The sequence below is a fragment of the Podarcis melisellensis genome (genome assembly GCF_964234715.1).
Source record: "Podarcis melisellensis genome assembly, chromosome: 1".
In the NCBI taxonomy this organism is placed as follows: Eukaryota; Metazoa; Chordata; class Lepidosauria; order Squamata; family Lacertidae; genus Podarcis; species Podarcis melisellensis.
The window spans coordinates 108,861,074-108,879,712 of record NC_138528.1 but is presented as its reverse complement, the minus strand read 5'-3'; the positions used below and the strand labels follow the sequence as shown (position 1 = coordinate 108,879,712).

Sequence of the window (18,639 nt, the reverse complement as noted above, 5' to 3'; positions counted from 1 at the left end):
TCCTTACATCCTGGAAGCCTGTATTTGTTGTTCTTTGTCTGTGGACAATTGAAAACTGTATTTTAATTTATGTTTAAACCCAAGTTTGCTTTTTGAATGAAAATAGGAGCATTATCCACAGGGAAGGCTCGTGACTATCAGGCAAGAATGAAGTACACACCAGATAAAGCTCCCAGCTTATACACCCTCTGGGATGAAATTATAGAAACAGATTTAGAAATAAAAGTCGTTATTTGTGCTGTGAAGTAAGCTTTTTTAAAAAAGAAAAAAAGAAGGAGGAAAGGAAAAAAAGACCGGTTTCTGCAGAAGAAAAGAATTTCTGCCTCCAGGATCTTATCAGCGCAGCCTTAATTTAGCAAAATCCTTCTTATGCCTAAGCCCCACATATAGTAAAAAGCAAGAAAGCTAAGCAATAGTAGGAACCTTTCTTTCTTTCCTAAAAATCCTATTTTTAGAGGAAAGCCTCCTACTGAAACAAGGTGTCGCTAAATGTTGGATGGAATATAAATCTTTTACAATGCTGCTTGCTCATTTTGATTGCTTTCTTTGATTCCCTCCAATGCTTCCTTTAATAATTTAAATTTATTTATTTATTTCCTTCAGGTACCTTTTCTTGGCCGATGCTTTGAGGTTTATTTCGGCATATTGATTTTGATCTTTGATATTGCAGCTGTTCCATAATACCCCATGTCAAGGACAGACAAGTATCCGATATTTACACTTTGGAGCAGTGCTTGGAAAGAATATTTTTAAAAAGGAACCAGTTCCAGTTCAACTCCATCCTTTCACAAAATCAATTAGTTTCGTTCTAGTTTAATTCAAGTTCTACCCCCCCCCCCAATTGAACTTAATTCATCTTTAATTCATTCAACAATAATGGGACCTACTTCTGAATGTGGTTTGGAAAATTCCAAACAAGTTCATCCCAAGCAAAGAGGAAATGTATCACCAAAAAAGTGGGCAAATAAGGTATGTGGTATAAAGCACAGTGGTACCTCGGGTTAAGAACTTAATTCATTCTGGAGGTCCGTTCTTAACCTGAAACTGTTCTTAACCTGAGGTACCACTTTAGCTAATGGGGCCTCCCACTACCGCCGCACGATTTCTGTTCTCATCCTGAAGCAAAGTTCTTAACCCGAGGTACTATTTATGGGTTAGCGGAGTCTGTAACCAGAAGCGTCTGTAACCTGAATCATCTGTAACCCGAGGTACCACTGTATATGCATATGGCAATTTATATGTATAGAATATTTATACAAATTTAGAAATAACTGCTATAATGTAAACCTTTTTTTTACAAAGCACATTTCATCCTAGTGTAGCAGGAACTTAGGATCCTATTTGGCCTGCAACTTCTAGACTCCAACTCTCCCTTCTCAGGATTATTCATCTTTAAAACCAAACTTGATCACTCCCGCATTTAGAAAGGCACTCGCATAAGCCAAATTTATCATCTTGCCATCTGCACTATTGGAAGGCAGATACAGAAAGATTCCCCACGGCAAGCGGCTCTGCCCATGGAAGAGAGGTCAAATTGAGACCGTGGGCCATGTTCTTTTCCCACTGCAGATTTTATTCAGGTATCAGAGCCTCCCTCATAATCCCGCTTGTACAAAAAGTACCAGGGAGGATGGAGAAATATTTTTTAAGTTACCTCTTGTCTGACTGGAATCCCTATGTCACCAGAAATGTAGCCATAAGTCAAAGAAAGCAAAAGACTACACAGCTCCACAAACAGTCATAATCTGACACAGCTCACAGTAAAATTCTTCTATTATTATTTTTAAAAAAACTTTTAATGGAGTTTATATTTCCTTGGATACATATTTCGAATCTATTGAATTAGTATATTGATTGTTAAATTCCATTTTGACTGTTTTAATGTTTACAGGAAAATGATGCTGAATTTCTGATTTTAACATGCTGGCTGTTTAGCCGTAATAATAAACATTCATATCTTTAAAACAGACAGTCCTCCAAACAGAGGACTGTAGCCTGTAAAGTAGGACACATGGCCACTATTAATTAAACAACCACTTTCTTATTTCGGTTTAAGGGAAAAGGAAAAGTCAACCTGGTTTTCAACACACTGAAAGCTTGAATAAATTCCTTAAACCTTAATACTACTGGCCATATTAGATCCTACCACAAATAAGGATCCCTCACACGAGAAGTGACATTTAAAACTGGCTTCAGAGCTTAGGCCTGGTTGAGTGCTAACTCCAAGTCTATTCTGTTGGGGGGCACCAAAGACAATACCATGTCAATGTCAACACAGCCGCCAGCAAGGCATTTAGCTCCCTGAGGTGGAGCAGCAAATCCCCCCTTTTCCCAAAAAATGAATCAAGATGGACCCAAGGCAGGTCATGTTATTTTGGTACCTAAGGCAGAACATTCCACAAGCCTTTCTCTCGACACCCTGGCAGTAAAAATACAATAAAGGGACCCCTGACCATTAGGTCCAGTCGTGGCCTACTCTGGGGTTGCGGCGCTCATCTCGCTTTACTGGCCGAGGGAGCGGTGTACAGCTTCTGGGTCATGTGGCCAGCATGACTAAGCCGCTTCTGGCGAACCAGAGCAGTGCACCGAAACACTGTTTACCTTCCCACCGGAGTGGTACCTATTTATCTACTTGCACGTAGACGTGCTTTTGAACTGCTAGATTGGCAGGAGCTGCGACCGAGCAACGGGAGCTGACCCCGTTGTGGGGATTCAAACCGCCAACCTTCTGATCGGCAAGCCCTAGGCTCTGTGGTTTAGACCACAGCGCCACCTGCATCCCTGCAAAAATACAATACAATGCTTTAAATAAATGGCTGTCCTTTCATATCATCAAAACTTCGCTGATGGAGGTAGCCATTTCACTCTTTCTAATGGAAGGGCCAGTATATAACTGATGCAGATGCACATAAACATCTGCATGTGCCGCCCTCATCTGCAGGGCAATACCATGTGGTCCTGACTGGAATTGCATTCACATCATACATTTAAGAACGATGGTACCACTTTAAACAGGAATGGCTTCCCCCAAGGAATTCTGGGAGCCGTAGTTTCTTAACGGGGAGCTGTGGTTTGTTAGGAGGTTCCTGTTCTCATCACCTAGCTACAGTTCCCAGAGTTCCCCATGAAGAGGGATTGATAGTTAAACTACATTGGGCTTGGGGGTGGAATGGGGGCTAATAATAATAATAATAATAATAATAATAATTTGTACCCTGCCCATTTGGCTGGGTTCCCCCAGCCACTCTGGGCGCCTTAACAACTCTCGCCACCCTTAACAAATTACAGCTCCCAGAATTCTTTAAGGGCAGCCATGACTGTGTATATTGGGATGATAGTGCTTTAAATGTATGGTGTCAGTGTGGCCTAGATGCATCTTGTCATATGGATGGATATGTATAGCACCACTTGGGACCCAAAGTTGCTGCAATGAGCAACTAGTTGTTTGTAACCATTGCTCGGTTAAAGCTTTTAAGTGTTTCCCCGTTAAGAATGATGGGAGAACATATGGTTGGGTGGTTTTAGCGTCTCAGTGACTGAATGTAGAGCACTGTACCCTTCAGGTAAACATCACATGGCAACGAAACCGCATTTTCCAAGCCACTACCCTCATTTCGTACTTTCAATTATACCCCTCGTTCTAATTCTGTGCAAAGGTTAACAAACGTGATCTGATGAAAACCAAGACCCGAAGCATTTTGGAGTTGTTGTTATTTAAATCTAACAATTCTGAACATGGTAAACAAAGCTCTCTTGAAATGTTGCTAATAAATCAGGATAGGAAAATTAATGGGAATTCACGAGCACTAAATCAATGCTCATCAGCAGGAGCAATTTAAACCCAACCCTTTGGCTGAAGGTCCATGCAGCTTTTTTAAAAAAGAGCAAAAAAGCACAAGAGAGAAGATATGTACAAGCCATGCCAAAGTGTGAACTCTATTGGAAATCAGTGGAGATTTTGCCTACAGAACTGAGGCCACAGTCCTAATTATGCTTTCTAGGGAGTAACATGGCTTTAACAGCCAGGAGGAGGGCAAGGCTGCCCATAAGCCAACACTGAACTAGCAAAGACATCCTATTCTATCATCATCATCATCATCATCATCATCATCATCATCATCATCATCATCATCTTTATACCCTGCCCATCTGACTGAGTTGCCCTAGCCACTCTGGGCGACTTCCAACATATATAAAAACATAATAAAACATTATACATTAAAAAAAATCCCTGTATAGGGCTCCCTTCAGATGTGTTCTAGAGGTTGTATGGTTACTTGTTTCTTTGGCTTGTGGGTTGCATAACATCATAGACTCCAACACTTATCTGATGGAAATAGGGAAATCCTAAGAAAAGGCGGGACATTCTATGATCAAATAAAAAACCAGGACTGCTTCTGTAAATCCAGAACTGTCCCTGGAAAAACACTTGGAGGGTCTGTAATCGATAACCCTGCCTTCCTTCTCATCCTGGTATCTGTTTGTTTCATAAAGTGTAAGACCCCTTGGGCACTCACCTGCATCAAAATTGGACTTTCTATAGGGCCTGTTGCAATGTTAGGCAGCAGTCTTGTCATGAGGGACCAGTAAGTACCTTGAACACCACGAGAAAGCAGGGCACATTAAAGCCAAGAGGACATTAACCTGAAGTGCTCCCATTCATATAGTGGGAGGATTGCGCTTGTCAAATGCTGGCAACTGCTTCTTATTTCCATCGTAATAAATACATGGTTGCAGCATTTGCTTTCAAATCCACACACTGGCAAACCACTTCTGTTGGTGGGTATCTGCGGGAGATCTTCCAGTGCAGGGCAGTGGTTAGAGGCCTGTATTGGGTCCTGGGTCCAAATCCCCTCCTATCCATGAAGTTCACATGGTACCCTCGGGCCTATCACCAATGCTCAACCTCACCTACCTGACAGGACAGTGATGACATGGAGAGCCAAAGACCACTTGGAGGAAAGGGGGGGGGGTATAAATACAATAATTAAATGAATAAATCTGCTACCACCAGATTCCTCTTGGTGTTAAGAATAACTGGCAGTGGTATAACAGAGGAACATTACTCTTAACAGTGGTTACAAACAGTGCTATTTTTTTGAGAAAAAGAGGTGCTGGACCTCACCACAAATGCCTCCTTTGTTCGCTTATAAAGGCAAACGTGCCCACCTGAGAGGACCCGGAACTTAGTTCCGGCTGGAAAAAAACCCCGCTTACAAATAGAGGTATGCAACACAAAATGTGGCAGCTGAAAATTGCAGCTTTTGTGATTTGGAAAATGTGCAGCAGGATCTCAAAGTATGCAGAGACCATTGTAATCCCAGACCTAATAAAACATCTGCCTGTCACAGTCCCTCGTCTATATTTAAACCAACAGTGCTTTATTCTTTTCTAAATTTACTTGACTGTTAAGCCATTGGCTCGGCATTTATTTTGCGCACACTTCTCGAAGAAGACGTTTGATTTTGTATGAAAGTCAAATTCAAAGCAAACTTGATTGCACAGGCGACACAAGCATCGATTCCCTCTGTAGCCTCAGATAAAAAAAATAGGAAGGAATATGCTAAGTATCTGAAAGGGAGGCAAAGAGAACTGTCCTGGTACATCTCCCCCACCCCCTGGGAATCAAATCAACAGTGAACAACTTTCTTCCTGCTGAGGACTTTGTGGGACTTTTGCTCCCACCCAACAGGAACCAGCCAGTTCTTTACAAGTCGTCTCAACTGCTTTGTACCCTTATCCTTCTAGCATTCCGAGTCTTCTTCATTCTTTTCTTCTTCTTCCATTGCACATTTTACTGCATACTTCCTGTTTTTGCAAACTGTCTATCTTCAAAAGCCGCTCAAACTGTTGCTACCCCCTTGTTTACACCCCTTCCCCGGTGCTCAGAGATGCATTTGCAGATTTGAGAGGACTCCTTCTGCAGTTTCACTCTATAGTTAACTCAGCAGAAGCTATGCGATAGCACAGGCAGCGGAGTGACTGTCTTTGGTCACGGAGGGTGCTCAGCATTTCTGTGCCAAACGAAAAGCGGAGAGCCCAAGCGTGACTGCTGGCATCACTATGTTTACTTGGCAACGTATCAAGTGCTTGGCAAGATTCGAATAAAAATTCCAGTGGAACTCTACAATGCTCTCTCACAAAGTTCATTCTCATGTTTTCTTTAGCAGCAAAAATGCTCCCAAGTTAGAAATACATAGGAACACGTAGGAAGCTGCCTTATCTCAAATCTGACCATTGCTCCACCTAGCTCATTATTATCTACACTGACTTGTAGATCCTCAGGCAGAGGGCATTTCAGCCCCACCAAGAGATGCCAGTGATTTGAACCCAATACCTTCTACATGCAAAGCAGATTCTCTGCCTCTGAGCTACAGTTCTTCTCCTTCACGTTCATTTATTATAACTTGCCTTTCCATTAAAAGAAGAAGCAAAAGCCACAGAAATCATAGCCTCATAGTTAAACACAGGAAGATCTGATTATGATCCATATACTATTTAATTATACTCTGCCTTTATCTCCACTGGGCCACAAGGTACCATATGATGCCTTAGTGTTGTAAGCCCTCACTCTTGCCTCGTGAACAAAATATCCACAAACTAATAATACCACAAGTTGAATTGACTGTATCAGTTTGGTGTGGCCAATATTTTGTTTGAATGCATTTGTCCCATGGCAAGAGCTACTATCTTCCACATCAAAGAGAGGCCTTCGTTTCAGTAGCTTGCCATGGTGTGATAAATACCAGCGCTCAACACAGGAGGGCACATTTACACAAAACATTCCCCACGTGAAACTGATATGGTATTGCTACTTTGTAGTAACTTTATCACATCACATAATACCTTCATTGCCATTACTGTTTTAGTCTTGTCAAGAACTCCACAGTACGTGGCTGAAGAAAATGCGTGCTAATACACGACCAAAGTGCTGTTACACTGTTGGCTTCATTCTGCTGAGAACTGTGGAGCTACTGGAGCAATGGGGCCTAAGGCCATTTTCATAGCGGATAATAAAGGCTGGAGACAGGCATGCACAGGTCATTATAAATAGCTGCAATGGACAGGTTGGATGCAGGTGACGGGAGCGAGCCAGCAGCAAATTACACCAAGTAAGTTGGAGTTAACTCCTTATTAGCAAAAACAAGATCTGCACAGCAGTGTCCGGCTTCATGAGCACACCTGCGGGTATCACGTTGGTGACCTTCGCATAGCATCAGGGAGGCAAATTGTCCAATTTACATTGGGAGCTTGGGCTTGTATCCAAAGCAGCACCAAGTAACTGTCCTATCAGTGCAAGGATTTACACTTGCCCAATGAGAATTTCCTCCTCCTCCTGTGCTGTGGGTACATTATATCCTCCCAAAATCTGCTCTAGAGGGTTGGGGGGGCATAATTTGGGGTGCATATGGGGAAATGTCTTGTTGCACAAATGTAAATCCATGGGTTGATGTGACATTTCCTACCACTGTGCTGGATAGAAGCCTATGTGTGCGCAAATTTTTGAGATACTCACCCTTTTCACCTGTCACGGAGATCAGTATTAAAACTTTCATTGGCTTTAATGCAACTTAATTGTTGCTTTACATCTTGAGATTAGGAGGAATGATTAATATAAGCCATTCAAAGTTGACTTTCATTTTTAAGTAGTTCAGGCTTTTGTTATAAAATGGATAAATGGGTTGTACCTATTGAAATGCACACGTAAACATCTTCAAAAGCACTATCCATACCTTTTAAAAGTCGTCCATGTCACTAACATTAATCTCCTGATGGAACTATTACTATATTTAATGGTATTACTGCAACTTTCCCCCCCTTGGTCCCATTTTCATCTTGGGAAAGTGCTTTGATGTCTAAGTTAAACTCATTGCATATTTGTAACTCTTCTTACAGCGTAAAAGCTTATTTGTGTGTCAAAGGGGGAGGCGATTCATTACTTTCCATTGACAAGAATCACAGAAGAGAATGCACTGCAGAAGTGTTTGATTTTGTGTCTCATTTTACAGTGGCAGAAATAATCAGTTGACAAAGGGAAGGACTGTGAGGATAACCCCAGCTGTGTGCTAAATTAATTAATGCCATCACGTTTCGGAAAATACCTTGGTAATAATTAGGAATAAATTAAAATTTTATCCTGTTTGTTCTAGCGCTGTAAAATGCCTAATTGTAGACAGGAATGGTAATTGTACCTTTGTGGTGGCCACATGAGGCTCTTAAACACAATGCATAAGAGAGAATATGGTTGAGTCAAGTCCTTGTAAATCAAAAGAGACAGACGTCTAATTCCAAGGACATTCTAAACGAAACTTCAGTTTCCAAAGAATTAACACACACTTTAAATAACTGGCTAAATGAGATGCCACACTCTAGGATTTCACTGATTAAATAATGTTTCTTGATAAAGCACCTTGTGATGGAGAGCATGCTACCAATTAACAAAGACTACATTTTAATCTAAACACGTCACATTTATATTGTGGAAATATACACAACTGGGAGAATAATCCAAAAGGCTTACAATTAATTTCTTATGGCATATTCATGCCAAAGTTAAGTGCTTTTATAAGTTCCATTGATTTTACAGGGAGAATTGGCCATAGACTTAAATCGATGGGATTTGAAAGTGCTTCACATTGGCTAGATCACAATGTCAGCTTCTAGACTTTTATGAAAGTTCGTTCCCTCTTTCCCCACAACTTGAAGCATTCACCTAGACAAATTAACCTGCAGGAGGAACACATCCTGCACATAGCTATACCAAGTATTCCCAAGATCACAACAGTGTAGACTGGGGGGGGGGAGAACCCAACACTATCACATGTGATTACATAAGACACACAAGCCATTAAGCACAATCAAAGACGTACTCCAATTGTTTTCCATTCAGCAAAAAACAAACAAACCCCAAACTTGTGACAGAATGCATGCAACCAAGTAGATTGCTGTACAGAATTGAAGACCCACAGATAAATGAGTTAAATGGCAAAGCACTTACCATATACTTGGCATCATCAAGCGAAATTTGCCCAAAGGTCCCGAAAACATTGCCAACAGCTGATTAAAGGATGACCTGGGCTTCTTCCTTCTCCCCTTCTTTTCATCAGAAGCGCATCATCTGGAATCAGAGCACATTTTGTTCATACTCAAACCTATCCCGCCCTGTTGTCGTTTAAAAAAGACTGCTTGTCCAAGAAATAATCGGGCTTGACAAACGGCCACCGAATGTGAGGACGGTGCTTCTTCTTCAGAAGGCTTCTCCATGTGTGCATGTGTGCGTACGTACGTAGGTGACTGATACAGGGCTTGTGTTAGGAATTTAGATTCCATTTCACGAAGCAGGATTCCAGCAGACTGAGTTAAAGAAACAGATGGGAGGAAGAGCAGGACAGATGGGGGGTGGAAGGGGGGGTGGAGAGAAAGCAAGCAAAAGGACCGAGGCTGAAACTGTTTTCATTACCTGTGTGTTTTGCAATTATGGAACAACCAGCATTTGGTTTATTGAGATTCCATTTTTAGGAGGTGCTTACTGGCACTCGGCAGTACTTTTCATTCAAGTTACGGGAATGATACTGAAGTCCTCAAAACCAATTTCTGCGCATGATTATTGAACGGTGCACACAGCACAGTCACCAGTTTTGTTTACATATTCTGGGTTTCACCCCCCTTTCCTAATGAAATAAAACACCAGCAGGTGTTTTGTACTCATTTGACATCTATGCCGGATCTAAGCAATGCTATCCATCTTTAGGTGCCAGCTAAAGACCTGCCTTTCCCTTCAGGCCTTTGAATGTGAAGGAATTGGCTGACAGATGGCAGAGGTTTTATCTAATTGCACCGAATTGCTTATTGTGTTTTAATGTTGTCGATTGTTTCATGTGCCTTATTGCTGTAACTGGCCCTGGGCTCATGAGAACGTAAGGACGGCCCTGCTCGGATAGACCAGTAGCCCCTCTCTTATCACAGATGCCTATGGGAAAACCTCATGAAGTTAAGTTTGCGTTGGGACAATTAATGCATCAAAGGAGAATCCTTAGAGGTTAGACAATAATAGATCACTGTTATTCAGCATGGCATAAATTCTTCTCCTATGTTAGCTCAGATGCAAAGCCCACTAAATCCCCAGTTTCCCAGGTAAACATATGGAGAGGTCTTTATAGAAAATTAAACTACCTTTCTTCCCTTCCTTTGCATATTTTATTAACAATTGTGGTGTTAAGCTTGCATTGCACATTTTGTAATTTTCCTGTTTCATTGCTGTCCCCCATCCTCTTACGTTCAACCACTGGTATTACTACTGTATTATGCCTTCATGCAAGTCTGTAAAAGTATTCTTATGAAAAAATGTCAACAAAAGTCTTTAAGAAAAGAAGAGGTTTGCGTTCAAAGGCGAATCTACCTAATTCACACTTCCCCAAACAGCATGTGAACCAAAACACAGCCATCCTTTGAAATTTGCACTTTTATGAATTTTGCAATGCTGTTTGCCAACCAAATTGCGTTGCTTAGAGAAATGCTTAGAGGAAGAGAAAGTGTGCATAAACATGTACATTAGCATAAAACAACATACACAAACATATTCAGTATTGGGAACTTGCTTGCAAAAATATGTATGTCAGGAAAGAAATGTGTATCAAAACATGCAGATGGGGGGAAATGCCCACAAAAAAAAATACATTCACAAAGTATTGAAGAAATGTGGAGAGCTGAACTTAACACTCGAAAGAAGAAAGAAAGAAAGAAAGAAAGAAAGAAAGAAAGAAAGAAAGAAAGAAAAGAGAAACTGAAAGAAACCAAAATTGAGAGGTTCATCCATCCTTACCCCTCACCGTTCTGGAAATTCAAGCACCCTTCCTAATTTGTTCCTATTGTATTTTGTTTTAATCTGCACAGTGCTTCATGGTAGCAGCTATCAGCCCTGAGCGCTCACTTGAAGGACAGATCCTGAAGCTGAGGCTCCAATACTTTGGCCACCTCATGAGAAGAGAAGACTCCCTGGAAAAGACCCTGATGTTGGGAAAGATGGAGGGCACAATTAGAAGGGGACAACAGAGGACGAGATGGTTGGACAGTGTTCTCGAAGCTACCAGCATGAGTTTGACCAAACTGCGGGAGGCAGTGGAAGACAGGAGTGCCTGGCGTGCTCTGGTCCATGGGGTCACGAAGAGTCGGACACGACTAAACGACTAAACAACAACAACAACAATGGATTCTCTGTTGTAAGGGGCAGTGGGTGCTCTGCCTCCCTCCCTCCCTCCCTCCCTCCCTCCCTCCCTCCCTCCCTCAACAGAGATCACCCTGCTTCAGCAAGCTGACACATGAGCAATCACTGCTTTGGACTGTAATGTTCACTTTTGCGTTTGCATGTATATTGAGCCTCCTGCAGAACTACATACATCAGAGCACTGTCCCAGGGATGGTCACAGGGCCATATTCATTGACTCCCTCCTCCCAAGGATTGCAAGGCAATGACACGTGACCTTCTCATGAGCCAGAAGGCACAAGGGAGACAGTTGAATGTCAGGAGGTCATATGTTTAAATGTTTCTTAAAGTAAATCCAAAGTTGAGGAGGCAGGGGGGAAGTGTAAGCCGTACTGGGAGCAAGATAATGGATGGAATGAATCTGATGAATGACTTACAATAAATGTGTTTTTCAGGGCCTCAGGAGAATGAGCAAGGGTGAATTGATCTGTGTCTAATTGATTTAAAATCAACCTTTTTTGTGCTAGAGGAGATAGATGAATTGATCCAATTATTAAGTGATAAAAAGTGCAAAGTCCCTGAACTGGAAGTTACTGAGAAGTCGGCTAACTTAAAGCATGATTATCAATGAAGAGGAAAAGAAATTATCTGCAATACATTCATCTGGACATATATACCGGTATATATATATTTAAAAAACCTGCTGCCTTGTGGGACATCTTTGGGTGAAGAAAAGGCTAAGGAGTAAACCCTACACAAATCTGGAGTGGAGTCCCTAAGGTGGTTGGATGACGTCTTGTATGCCTCCTTTCAGCAACTCCTGCAGCTAGGTAAAGGTAAAAGGTAAAGGGACCCCTGACCATTAGGTCCAGGTACCTCAAGTCTCCAATTCCTCTCTCGATGACCTCAGAATCCTGAATTTACTGTGCTTTTAATCTAAATAGACAGTGGTGGGGGTTTGTGAAGTTGGTACTTTTAAAGCTTTTCTGAGTTTGGCCCCCTTCTTCATTTCCTCATCTTCTGAACATATATTTCAAATTATAGGGAGCATTTCATTATGATAACCCTGTTGAATTGCTCATTTCATCCTATTTCCATCTCTGAATTGATGAATTTCATTCATCAATACTCTTTTATCCATAAAACTCTTTCCCAATCCAATTAGGCTGCAATCCTATATCCATTTTCCTGGAAACAAGTGCCAGTGAACTCAAAAGAGGATTTCTTCTGAGTGGACATGTATAGGATTGCATTGTTATACTTAGCTTTTTATTCTCTGAGAACAGGGTTTTAACTGCTTAACAGATGCTTTTCAAACATTACCTCATGAAAGCGACTCTTGGATGATTGAATATTATGCTGAAGGGTTCCCCCCCTTTTATTTCCCCATCTTTAGGCCACAAATGAGAGGCACTTTAAGAAAAAATGCAGGGGTGCAGAAGAAAACCAGTAGATTTTTAGGGGCATCGGGTTAACTAGGAAAAAAAGTAGTGAAAGCAACTTCCTCTTGGCATCTTCTTGTAAAAAATTTCTAGAAGCTTCAAGTGGCAGCACAGTTCCAACTCGCAGCCTGGCAGCAGACTCGATATCCCACAATGCTTTGTTGCTAGGAACAACGCTAAATGTAGGGATATTGTTGAGAAAAAGATGGCCCCTTCCGCTGGCCAATGGTGGGGTCCGCCATCTTTGTTTTTGTACAAATGTCACATTGTGAAGCATTATGGCAAAATATGGTGGCTGCTGGGCCACTGGCTGCCGCTCCACGACCACCTGAAGTGGTGGGAAATATATATACATATATTTCCCGACACTTTTCATAATATATGTGTGTGTGTGAAAAAAAAGTGTTTCCAGTGCTGTTCCTAGGACGTCCCCTCCTGAAAATTTCAACTCAACGTTATTCTGCCCCCCTCTGTTTTCATATTCTTCTTGTTACCATTATTACCTCTCTGTGGGATTTCTACAAGATGGTTTATGTTTCACTTCCAAACTTATATTCTATTTATGAACTTCAGTGGAGAGTGCCCGCCTTTGTGTAGCGCCCACATACAACAGGGATTTGGGGAAACTCTTCAGTTTTTGAGAATTAATAGTGAAAAACCCCTGGAATGTGGGAACCTTTCTCCACTCCGAATGTAATCTTGAGATACTGAGACTGAGGGCAGGATGACTGACAACCAGATGTGAAGATTAGGGAAATACAGAATGGTGTACCTGGATAGGGAAGGAGGGAGGCAGGCAGGCTAGAGTTACACAGAGATAAGAGTGCAGTCATTATCCTGTGACCTTCCCTGAGACATGCAGGTATTGGGCGGTATACAAATTTAATAAATGAAAACAACAACAACAACATTGTGCTGGGAGAGGCATCTGCAACAACCCTCCACAGTAGTCTGCCATAACCCTATTACAGGTTGGAGGGCTGTGCTGACACAGAGTAACTTAAAGCAGCCCTGCTATACAGTCAAGCATTAATATTGTAGGCCAGAGGTGAGATTGAGACTTGCTGTGGATTCCCAGCCCCAAACTGTCATACTTCTCAGGTTGCAGCAAAGGTCTATCAACTTAAATTCCCCGCTCAGACTCACAGATATTTTCAAAGTACAGTACATTATGGTGTTGTAATACATTCGTTGTAGCCATAAAAGGATAGGAATGACTTAAAATGATAACTGTCAGTTTACAGAGGTCCTCTGGGAACGTTTGTTTTCCTGACGTCTGCTGAATAATCCCAATCTTGGCTCCCCCACCCCAAGTGACAGAATATGTGGGCTGGAAAACACCAGCTCTCCTTAATGCTCCGTCTCAGCAAAACACTTTCCCAAGTCGTTTCTGCCAATTCATATCCATGTTTACCTCACAGAGATATCTGGGTATCAGCTGGATTGCTTTATTCTAATGTGCAGGGATGAGACAACCTTGAATTACCGGGCTAGTGTTTATAGACTGCTTCTTTTTTCTTAGCTTTGTAATTACAATGTTTTAGCAGCATTTTATGCTTTTAATTGATTATATGAGCCACATGGTAAAGGTAAAAGACCCCTGGATGGTAATGTCCAGTCAAAGGTGACTATGGGGTGTGGCACTCATCTCACTTTAGGCCGAGGGAGCCGGTGTTTGTCCACAGACAGCTTTCTGGGTCACGTGGCCAGCATGACTAAGCCGCTTCAGATGCAACACAAAGCCAGAGTGCACGGAAATGCTATTTACCTTCCCACTGGAGCGGTACCTATTTATCTACTTGCACTGGTGTGCTTTTGAACTGCTAGGTTGGCAGGAGCTGGGACAGAGCAACGGGAGCTCTCCCTATCACACGGATTCAAAATGATGACCTTCTGATCAGCAAGCACAAGAGGCTCAGTGGTTTAGACCACAGCGCCACCCGCATTCCTTAAGGAGCAGTGGCCGGTGGGGGCTGAGGTATAAGTCAGCTTTTTTCTTCTTTTTTCCTCTTAAAATGAAAAGTGAATGGTTTTCAAGAACTGCATTAATAGAAGGGGAAAAAGTAGTTCATAAAATGGCAAAGCATTCCTGCTGGGTAATAACACAGGTAGAAGGAAAGGTGTAATGTTGTCAAGGGCGATGGCACATGAGTTGTCCAACTGGTGCTTGTGACACCCTCACTCATTCCACCTCCCACACCAGCTCAATGTAAGTACTAGCTGGGGGGAAATTTGCTTTTCCTTGGCAATAAAACATTGTGCTTTTGAGTGCAGTGAAAAGGTTTCCTCGAAACTGTTCTGCCACAAACAACAACTGTACATTTATTGTGCAATAAAGCAATCATTTGGAAGTTCTGAAAAGCTATTCAGCTACTATATTGCTTGCTGACTTTCTCACCTTGCCTTACATCCATTTTTACCCTACAGCGAGGGAAGAATTAGTTTTGCTTTGTATTCATTCTTCACACATTCATTCAGTCTTCGCACAAGACACACAAGTATCACTGAGTGGAAACTGGCATGTATTCACTGTGTACACAATCGTCATGCCTTATGGGTTCTGACACGTTTGTTTCATTGCACAGACATGCTGTAGACACACATGGACAACTGCTGCTCTCCCCATGTGCACATGCTGTCAATTATTATTATTAGAATTTATATACCGCCCTATACCCGGAGTTCTCAGGTAGGTCTCAATTAAAGTCTGCTCTCAGTATGTGATGGTGTGTTGTTGGCATCTGCCTGTCTCATCAGACAATGGAGTAGATCTTGGGGGGTGAAATCAAACCACTGCATTAGCAGCACCAAAGTGACCTCCACAGGGCACAAGCCTGGGCACCGTATATGGGACTCCTGGGCTGCCCAGACAACAAGACCCCTGGACAACAAGACCCTCCTCTCAGCCTCAATGTTGTGGTCCAAAGGAAAGCAGAACAGTATTTTGGCACAGTTTGGTTGCAGGAGTTGCTGGCTGGAGGCATCCAAGGCACCATCCAATCGTGTGCAGGGTTTACTCCTTAGCCTCTTCTTCTCCCAAAGTTATCCCACAAGAAGAGGAGGAGGAGGAGGAGGAGGAGGAGGAGTTAGGATTTGATATCCTGCTTTATCACTACCCTAAGGAGTCTCAAGGGACACGGGTTGCACTGTGGGTTAAATCACAGAGCCTGGGGCTTGCCGATCAGAAGGTTGGCGGCTCGAATCCCCGTGATGGGGTGAGCTCCCATTGCTCGGTCCCTGCTCCTGCCAACCTAGCAGTTCGAAAGCACGTCAAAGTGCAAGTAGATAAATAGGTACTACTCCAGCGGGAAGGTAAATGGCATTTCCATGCGCTGCTCTGGTTCGCCAGAAGCTGCTTAGTCATGCTGGCCACATGACCCGGAAGCAGTACGCCGGCTCCCTCGGCCAATAAAGCGAGATGAGCACCACAACCCCAGAGTTGTCCGCGACTGAACTTAATGGTCAGGGGTCCCTTTACCTTTAAGGAGTCTCAAAGTGGCTAACAAACTCCTTTCCCTTCCTCCCCCACAACAAACACTCTGTGAGGTGAGTGGGGCTGAGAGACTTCAGAGAAGTGTGACTAGCCTGAAGTCACCCAGCAGCTGCATGTGGAGGAGCGGGGAAGCGAACCCGGTTCACCTGATTATGAGTCCACTGCTCTTAACCACCACACCACACTGGCAGAAAACATATGCCAGGCAGACTTTTCTCTCCTAGCCTTCTCCTTGATATGCCAGCTTTCTCTCTCTGTAAGGTCTTTAGATGTGAAAACATTCAGACGTGCCCTCCAACAGGAAGTTTGAAATCGTCTAGCTCAGCAACAGCTGTAAGAGACTCTTGACAGTGTTGCTTGACTGTTTGGGGGCGGGAGGTGGGGGGAGGAGGAAGGGGCCAAGAAAGCACATTGTTTCTTTCATGTTGTGAAAAGCACCCCGTTTGATTAAACACAGTTTTGTAAGTGGTTCTCGAACCCCCTGCTCCAATGCATCCTCAAAGGAAAGCAATATGTATTGAATGAGAGTGGCACTTGGAAACAAAAGCAAACCCAAGACTCAAGATACTGGAGAGATGAAACAATCTGCTTTTGCTTTCGGAGCTACGTCAGAAGGTCGCTATTCCCATGTGCTGGGATCAAGAAAAACACTGCAGCTTTGATGACTTGCCTTCAAGAGTACACCACTGAGTCAGGTCTAGAGATGGACTGGGGAGCAGAGTACTTTGCAAAATGAACCGTCATTGATTTGATTTTGTTTCGGCTGTGAATGCTACTATTCCTCAGGCATAATGACACCTAATCCCTTCCACTGGGGATTTCTTCGCAGAACTCTCTATCTCTGCAAAACCCTTCTTACTGCTCCCCTCCCAACCTCCCAATCTCCAGCTTTTCCCGTTTCTGCATCTGAAGCGGAAAGAGTTGAAGTAGCCCATATAGTCAATAGGAGATTGAAGGCATCCTGTTCCTTCCTTCAGACTGCAGACTGAATTCTGAAAACTGTAACCCAATGAGGTCTTTCCAAAACACTGGTAAAGTCTTCGCAGTTATTTGTAACTTAATTATAGAATGAGTTAGTCTTGTAATTCTGCTTTAAAAGAAAAAGAAAAAGAAATCCCTGTAAGATTGCCTTTAAAGGACAAACCAGACAGTACCCGATTGCTTTCTCTGTGCCCGAGTTAAATGTATTTTCTGAAAGCTAGCTGTTATCACTGCATCACGGTGTGGCTCTGAGATTTCTGCCAAACAGCAATAGTGAAATCAGATTTGCATGGGGAGAGAGAACTGGTTAATTTTCACTAATTCGAATCAAGAGAAGCATTCCTACAATTGTTGTGGGTATGCTGGAGTCCATACATCTTTCTGCATGAACAAAGCAATGACGAATCTTGTGTTAATATAATACACAGGGTTGCATTCAATTTTACTTCTACTCAGAGTAGACCCATTAAATTAATGGACATGCCTAAGTTTAAGTGCTTGACATCACTCACAAAAACTCTGAATCTGATAGGTAAAGGTAAGACAGTGTTCTGGAAGCTACAAACATGAGTCTGACCAAACTGCGGGAGGCAGTGGAAGACAGGAGTGCCTGGCGTGCTCTGGTCCATGGGGTCACGAAGAGTTGAACACGACTAAATGACTAAACAACAACAAAGTTTAAGTCCATTGATTTCAGTGCATCTGCTTTGAATACAACTTATACCTGTATACCTGAAGGACCATTTCCGCCCTCATCATTCAGCCCAGATACTGAGGTCTAGCTCCAAGGGCCTTCTGGTGGTTCCCTCATTGTGAGATGTGAAGTTACAGGGAACCAGGTAGAGTGCTTTCTCAGTAGTGGCACCCACCCTGTGAAATGCCCTCCTGGCAGATGTCAAAGAGTTAGACAACTATATAATTTTTTTGTAGACATCTGAAGGCAGCACTGTTTTGGCAAGCTTTTAATTTTTGTTGTTGTTGTTGTTGTTGCTGCTGCTGCTATTGTTTTCCTGTATTTTTGGTGAAAGTCCAGATTAGCTGGGGCAGCCCAGTCGGATGAGCAGGATATAAGAAATAAATTATTAATACTATTACTATTATTATTAGTTGGATGCAACCCATAATGTTGCACAATATTTTGTGGGCCACATCCCACTATGTCAAATATATGAAGTGGGTAGATATGAATACAGTGGTACCTCAGGTTACATATGCTTCAGGTTACATACGCTTCAGGTTACACACTCTGCTAACCCAGAAATACTGCTTCAAGTTAAGAACCTGCTTCAGGATGAGAACAAAAATCGTGCTGCGGCGGCGCGGCAGCAGCAAGAGGACCCATTAGCTAATGTGGTGCTTCAGATTAAGAACAGTTTCAGGTTAAGAAGGGACCTCCAGAACGAATTAAGTACTTAACCTGAGGTACCACTGTACCTACAATTATAAACAGAGGACAGATCCCCACTCCCAACCACAGTGCACCCCAAAGACCAAGGAATGCCACAGGTATCAGGTAGGTG

The 18,639-nt window shown here is 42.6% G+C and overlaps 1 protein-coding gene across 5 annotated transcripts in view; it reads right to left on the bottom strand.

Annotated features, from left to right (window-relative positions):
* The window catches only part of B3GALT1 (beta-1,3-galactosyltransferase 1), a 319,294-nt gene that overhangs the window by 70,610 nt on the left and 230,045 nt on the right, over positions 1-18,639 (bottom strand). For 4 of the 5 annotated variants that reach the window (XM_081923627.1, XM_081923629.1, XM_081923626.1 and 1 more), the window contains one exon: positions 8,999-9,118. The gene's annotated coding sequence lies outside the window, so the exon portion shown is untranslated. Of the gene's footprint in view, positions 1-19; positions 39-8,998; positions 9,119-18,639 lie in introns of those variants that run through there. The other variant, XR_014171295.1, reaches the window with a different exon arrangement.